This window comes from Orussus abietinus, unplaced genomic scaffold, assembly GCF_000612105.2.
Source record: "Orussus abietinus isolate OABI.00-Male unplaced genomic scaffold, Oabi_2.0 scaffold521, whole genome shotgun sequence".
In the NCBI taxonomy this organism is placed as follows: domain Eukaryota; kingdom Metazoa; phylum Arthropoda; class Insecta; order Hymenoptera; family Orussidae; genus Orussus; species Orussus abietinus.
In genome coordinates, this window is record NW_019394697.1 from 23,761 (window position 1) to 31,957 (window position 8,197).

The following is an 8,197-nucleotide window of genomic DNA, read 5'->3' on the forward strand; positions in this document are numbered from 1 at the left end:
ATGTTGACTAACCTTTGGTAGATTTCTACTAGAGCTATTATAATATATTTTGTATGCGTCAAGAAATAAGTAGATATTTGTAGATCAATAGTGGATATATCATTTTCATCTTGCATCATGTTATTTTCATCACATTGTAGATAAAAATCCTTTGATATTTATGATATATATTCTATAGCCATATGCCTAAATTGATCCATATACTTACGAATGATATTTTTATTAGGTGGATGCTAGACGATATACATTTGCTATACCTGTAGACCTAATTTAGACGATAAATTTACGTATATTCCACTTTATGGGTTGCCTGGGGATGTACATGCCATTTCGTATAATTCGCAATGTAGAGTACAACAGAAAAGAACATAAAAGTAAATGTCAGTTACGTGGCACACAGTTCCAGATAGATTATCAGTTAGATGGTTTATCAGAATTCTTTTTCATCGCCGTCGATTACATTTCTGGGTAATTCTCACAACACCATAATCCTACTGAATGAAAAACACAATTATATAAAATAAAAATTGAAAATTTTTTTAATTCTGGGTAATCTTTAAGTAAAAGGTGTCTTTTTCATTATGATTGGCCTACAAAACCATTTGAGGAATAAATACCGTGATGACCAGAAAAATAACATTTTCTTTTTCTTTTATATGAAGCCACTAAGGCAGGTAGATAAATAAATGTTTTTGCATGGAATTAGTAATGTTTTGAATAGTTGAAACTTTTTTTTTATTCGATTAAATACATTTTCATGTAGGTCTAAAATTTGGCTCTGCAGACTGCGCAAGCTCCATCGGCCCTGCTACCACAGTCCTTAAAAGTCATCTGCAATCAAAAAGCCCAAGATTTTCTTAAGGTAAATGAATATAGTTGCACTTAAGCGTACAAATTTCTTTTTACGATTGAAATTTCGCCCAAAAAATGCCAAAGAAGGGGTACTTATTTTGGGCAACCTTCAAACATTCTTTAAACGTGTCACTTTGCGAATCATTAAAATATTTCATGTAACGTAAGCATAGTATATACGACTTTTCGCGCCTGTCTTCATCATCTGAAGTTGCCCTTTCTATAACAATGACCACAAACTGACGGCGGAGAGTGAAGGCAATGTAGAAAACGAATTTCAAAACGTTCTAGGACGAAAAAGTGCCCATATTCGTACTCCGTGTATGCGCGAAAGACGCATAAACCATGCTTTTATTACATAAAGTATCGCGTATACCCCGGAGACAAGGTCTTTTTCGCGTCGCGCACTTGCAATACTTGTCTTTGGCCCACGAACGTACTCATTTTCAACTCGTGCACCCGCGATCCTACGACTCGTATTGCAAGGTCACGCTGGACGTAAAAAGACACACTTTGCCTCCTTTGTACATAATGTTCTATCAATTTCCGTACGCTTAACTGAAACCGCAGTCATATACTTGATGAAAATCTCGATTTTGATTTTGGATGAGTTTTAAGGACTCCAGGTGCAAGATCGATGGAGATAGCGTAACCTGCAGAGCCACATTTTAAACCAAGAGAAAAATATATTTAACGAATCAAAAATATTTATCAACAGTTAAAAACATTACTAATTCCATGCAAATCATTTACTTATCTGCCTGTTTTACAGGCGTCACGAAAATTTCTAAAAAAAAAAAAATACCCGTTTGTTTAACCGCCAGTGTTTATCTCCCTTAAATATCAATAACAGCATTTTTGTATATCTTTAAATCCATGGAAGATATTGAGGTATTTGGTTTCAAGTAAGCCACTCGGAATAATAAATACATATCATACAAGTGCATCGCGTTCCACCTAAATAATGATTTCAAGCCTTAAGAACAGAATCAGAAATCCCAAGATAATATCAAAATCTACAATTATTTACCGAGTACAATTACATGATACTTACTCCCACCTCCATTGGGCACTGTCAGTTGCCTTGATGTTTGGTAAACAACTTTTCAACATTGTTGCAATCTTGGTAGTAGACACACCTTCATTTATATTCTTTTATAATTTTGTTTGTGACACTAAAATAAATCTCTGCATGAAACATTTAGTCTTATACAACCAATGCCAGAATATCGGATTCATAGCATTGGAAGTTTACATTACACTCATTTTAAGGTATCCATTTTTCTCATCCAAAATAAGGATAGCAGCATCTTAGTGTCAGTAGACTATTCCTTTAATCGTTCATGCTGTTTCATTCGCTGTTAAGAACAGTGTGCTGGATCTTGAATTTTTAGTCCTTTACAGCAATTCTGCTAAAAATAAAAAACAATATTATAAAATCTTTCTTTTCAATGCCTTAATGTGAATTAACTATTGGATAACTTCAATAAAAACGCTGATAAATATCAGTTTTCAGATCAATACTTTACATATGTTACACTTGTGAGTAAAATTCTTATTGCTCAAACCCCTTTGAAAAGACATCTTCTGATGCATGCAAAGCAGGCGTAAGGCTGCTGTTTTCAGGCCGGTTGAGCGGACGGGCGTACAAAACTTTATGCCCGCTTCGCCGGACATAAAGTAAATTGTGAACTTGTTTTCAAAGGGAGTTGGACAAAAAGTATCGTGTATGTCATGAGCGAAAGATCATTTTGACTCGTGTGATTGTCATCCTCACTTCGCTCGTACTGCAACTTCACCTTCGTCAAAATGACGTTCTTTACGCCCTTAACGCACAATATACTATTTCTTGTATTTTATCAATTTTTCATTTAATCATGATTTTAATTCAACTTTTGTAATCACAGACATTTTATTGTAATTGTCATTTTTTCTTTTTTTATTAGTGAGCATGGTCATTTCACATATTTTTATACTTTATCTAAAGAATTAGCACAATAGAAAGTATACCGTGCTAAATGTCACAGAAGCCCTAGAAGATATCTGTTCTGAACTTGTGTGGTTTTATCTACTTTATATGAAAGAGAAAAGAATATCACTTGAAAACCACAACGACAATCACTTAATGAATACATGAAAACTAAATAATTCAAAAAATCATTTGTTATAAACTGTTTATAAGAATTATAGAATGCAACATTCATATGCGTTTCAGTGTTATAACCAGCATCTATCACAATAATATTTTACATTTTTGTAAACTGTAAATTAAATATCTCCACACACAAGATATCGGTAAAATATTTTAGCCCTTTGCCCTCGAAAGATGATTCTCAGCTACCGCTGGCAACTGGAATGGCAAAATCCTCAAATGCAAAGGGCTGATTGGAATAAATTTCATTTTATAAAATATTTCAAATATATCATTTTTCTCTATAAGCTGGGAACTTTATTCTTCTTGTTGATAAATATTAAACAAAAATTTCATTGTTATAGAGTCCATGAATCAGTGTCCTAACGAAGAACAACGGAAGTATGTCAAACTAAATTTCACACAACTTTAAAACAATTTACAATTATTATTTCATTCATGCAAACGTTTATATGAATTTCATTGTCTTTGTTAAGATGTTATAAAAGGATCATTCTACATATACCAAAACGTCAAAATATTTATAAAACTTTTCTCCAAATTAAATGCACCAAATCATTTAAATCTCGGCAAGTAATTATGAAGTTCCTACACAAGTACGTGATGGCCACCTTAGGGCCTCCATAATCACTTGCTGAAGTTTCAAATGATTCGATGCACCCAGTTTGGAGAAAAGTTTTATAAATATTTTGATGCTTTGATATATACAGATTGACCCTTCCCATAGTACCTTAAGGTCATTTTATGCATATTAAAACGTCAAAATATTTATAAAACTTTTCTCCAAACTGAGTGCTCCGAATCGTTTGAAACTTCAGCATGTGATTATGAAGGCTCTAAAAAAGAACTCAATGCTCACGAAATTTAATTTTTCCAAAAAAGTATGTATCCTTGGTTCTAGTTCGAGATAAATAATTTTTTTTTTTTTTATGAAATTTGATTAGCATTGCATTCTCCCTTAGGGCCTCCATAATCACTTGCTGAAGTTTCAAATGATTCAGTACATCCAGTTTGGGGAAAAGTTTTATATGATGTAATTCCTTTAATTAAAACATGATTTCAGATTAAACCAGTATTGAAACTGATGTGTGATGACGGTGCAAACATTGTTTACAGGACAGAAGGAAAATGACATTGTAAGATATGAATTGAGTTACTGAAAGAAATAAAAAATATTCTATCAATTTTAAGTAAATAACATGTTACCCTTTATTTATGGCACCTAAATGCATGGGAATAAATCAAAGCTTGTCAGAAATGTCTGTATCACATAAAACCAGCCAGTACAGTCAACAAAAAAGTGTTGACATCTCTCATGCTTGCCACTCATTTTATGATCACTTTATTTTCTAATTTCATTTACCCACTTGTTATATTCAGTACATGTTACATACATAATTTATATTAGGCTCATGAAGTTAAATTAACCAACAGTATGCCATCTGTAAAAACATTAATCGTTTCCTACCAATGAAAAATCAGCAGATAATGTAAATGTATGACGTTGACTACATATCTATTGTACTCCTAAATCTGAGATTTTTTCGAGTCCGGACCCAGTAAAAGTGTCAAATTTAAGTGTCAATGGAGACACTGAGGATTAAATTTCCATATCTATTAAGGATGGGGAGACACGAGATTTACTGGGTCCGAACTAGATAAATCCTAGATTTAGGTGTACGATGGAGATCTAGTCATTCATCCATTATTAGATGTTAGTTAACCTTGGTAAAATATTTGTTGGTGCAATAGAAATTGAGTTAGCTTATGGTTAAATTTTGATCAGTAATTCATTAATCTAAATTAGTAATATTAATTAAGGTTATTGGTGCAACCGACCCAGAACATTGAAAGGTTAAACCAGTGAAAATGGTTGTGCTAGCTTCACTGATGTAATTCATTCCTTGTTAACAACTGTTCTGCAATAACATTTTCATTGTTTGTTTTGACATCGAATGCCTTAAAATAAATGCAGTATATTCTTCCTTTTTCCAATAATACCAAATAACAATATTATATAAAAGAAGTTGTTACTATATATCGCTACTGGTATATTACACATACTTATATTTATAACAATGTTCTATATGTGTTCTATACAGAATGTCCCAGATCTCCCAGGCCGACAGGAATATATAACAATAATTTCTATTTAATTGTGAGCAAAAATATTAAATGCAAACTTGAATCGGAATTATAGTTTCAAAACTAGAATAGATTGATGTTGACGAATCACAAAGGATTAGTCACTGGACAGTGCCAGGACGAACGTCCTATTATCATTCAGACTCAGTGTTCGTAATTAACAACAGACATGTCATTTGTATGTGTGACTCTGAAATTTTATCACGATGGAAGAGAATCTGAATGCGAGCTCACAGAATTAGCAAAGTAATAATCTGAATGCGAGCTCACAGAATTAGCAAAGTAATAATAACAAAAAAGTGTCTTACTTTTAAGTACTTTAAAATAACGAGAAAATTTGTTTGAAATTGAGATTTAAGCCAGACTTCAAAACGACAGGTAAAGGAGGATTCAATCGGCACTGATCGGCAATTAATCCTGCTTCCTGATTGGTCAACTTTAAACTATTGTAGTCTTGAAACTGAAATTTGGATTCATATTTGCATGTATACTCTTTTTCAGAATTAAAGAGAAATTATCGTTACATATTTCTTATTTGCTAAGTCTGGAACACCCTGTACATGCCATAACCGGCATGCCTTTTTTGGATCCATTTAGACCTGAATTAATTTTTTTTCTATCATACTTATCCACTTTTTTTAATTATCAAAGTATTAATTATGTAAACAAATTTGTGCTGGTCATTTTATTATCACATTTTATTACTACAGGTTCATTTGAACCCAATGAACCCAATAATGTGAAAATTAAAAAAGGCACGAAGAGTAATTGACTAAATTTTTATAAAACATTGATACGTATTATATATAGTGCATTTACCATTGCCATTGCAATATATGATATGCACACTGTAAGAGTAATCAATAACAATTAAAAATAGAAATAACATATTTCGATTATAAATAATTTATGTATACCAGATTATATCTTTCATTTTTCTTTCTAAACTAAAATATATAAAAAATGATGTTTCATTTTGACATTAATGTACAAATTGCAAAGATCAGTTTTGTACAACTTTTTGATACCGTAATAACATACTCGTCGTTTATTTTGGCATTGGATGTTTCAAAACAAATGCAGTATAAATACATTCCTCCTTTTTGCAATTGTACCAAATAAGTATCATATAAGAGAAATCGCGAATGCCTCCTGCTGTCAATATATTACACACGCGTAGATTTATATTATTGTTTCATACGTGTCTTAATCGATTTGGTTTTTCATAAAACTATATATAATGTGGGCGGAACATTTATCATTGCCATGTCAGTACACATCGACAGCAATCCAAAAGCAATTAAAAGCAGAAATAATGTGTGTTTTTAGTATAACTAATTTGCAAGTACAAGATTATCTGTCATTTCTCTCTCCACATAGGAATATATTGGGTTGGTGCCTAATTACTGTTACACTTTACAATTTTTTATTCACCTTCTGGTATAACGTTAATTATGCACCAACCTAACACGAAATATGGCCTTTCGTGAATATACAATCGCAATAACGTACAAGTTGGCGAGATTATTTTTGGTATAACTTTTCGATACCACAAATAACCTTACAATCTACATATATAGATGGTAATACATGCAGGCACATGACAATCAGCTCTTACATATTAATTCGCGCGAGGGTCGACCCACTGCACACGAAATAAAACACTTTTGTTCAGTCGTATGTAACGCAGAAACAATTACATGGAGCGTAACCGAAAACCCGAGCCCGTGGAACCTCGGTTACCGTCCGACGTGCACAAAACCAAAGGTGTCATTTAAAAAATACTAATGGAACAAGAGACCACACGGCCAGGTGTCAAAGCCTGGACGGCCGCACATCTCCAGATACGACCGCGTTCCGTTCACGAGAAGCGCACTGATCGAAGAAACGAACGCGCACACAGGCGGATTCTCTCCGGCGCCTGGCGATGAGAAATCGCGCTAAATTACATGTGTATCCCGAAACACCAGCGCGCTCTTCCGTCGGCACGCGTCAGAGCACACGATAGTTCTCTCAACCGCGGTAGGCCGGAATCCCACTAAGAGCGTCGAGTGTCTCACGGAACGCGACGCATTGACGGGGAGAGGATGAAATGCCAAACGGAACCACGGTCAACTTCTGCATCATCGCGCCGTGCTCTGTGTGACACCCAATGCTCACGGCACGACCAGGTTGCAGGCTGGCCGATTGCTCGAACGCACTCGCGCAAACGCGTTGCACGTATACACACGGTTAATGTGACATCTGTCCCAAAAATATCAACTCAGGCTGGAATTTGTAGACTAACCAAATAGGACGGCTGAACAATGAACAGCCAAAACTCGAGATCGCTCTTTCCCAGACGCACAGGACGCGATGTTATAATTTTTTATTCATAAACTGGCAGCAAAAGGCCCCTCGTCTGCTGTCATGCAGAAATACACGGGCCAGTAGGAATTCCGTTACACTGAATCTTCCCAACGACTTAAAATCTTCAAGAGAGGACCTTCGATTCCTAATACCAAAGAACCTCTGCAGCCAAAAACACACTTGTCTACAGAAACGAATATTCCGAACGTAGCCCACCAATTTATCAGTACTCACAATTATTTTCTCTGAATATCACCCGACTACACCCAAGTAACCACCATTTTTCCCAATGCCCGCAACGCACCCATCCGGCGCTATCCCCAACTCGTCAACCATTGGCACTAACCGACAGAAAAATCTTATCCTTGGAGTAAAGTATTAAACCCAACCGTTTAGTTTACGACAGAATTGAGTAGATATAATACGCCATGTGCATTGGACTCCGTCATTGGTTTCCTCCTGTCCGCTCTGCCCTCTCCGGCCGCGCAGCGTACTAGCGGCGGGAGCAGCGCGGAATTTGAATCGCCTGAGGGGCAGAATGGATTTCCTAAAGAAAATTTAAATATTATTGTGGAGTGTCCCTGACCCACCTAACGTAGTTTTTGTTAAATGATAATGTATAGAATTTTTTAAATAATGTAATAAAACATGTTTTATTAAATGTTAACAAGTGTCTTAGCAATTCAATTGTTCCATCCA

At 34.8% G+C, this 8,197-nt stretch overlaps 1 long non-coding RNA gene across 1 annotated transcript; it reads right to left on the reverse strand.

The window, feature by feature from the left end:
* Positions 1 to 706: 706 nt before the first annotated feature.
* LOC111674067 lies at positions 707 to 7,886 on the reverse strand. Its single transcript, XR_002762248.1, has 3 exons — positions 7,733 to 7,886; positions 1,907 to 2,264; positions 707 to 831 (listed from the first exon to the last, which is right to left on the reverse strand). It is a non-coding gene; the product is annotated as an uncharacterized LOC111674067 (long non-coding RNA).
* Between the last annotated feature and the right edge of the window lie 311 nt (positions 7,887 to 8,197).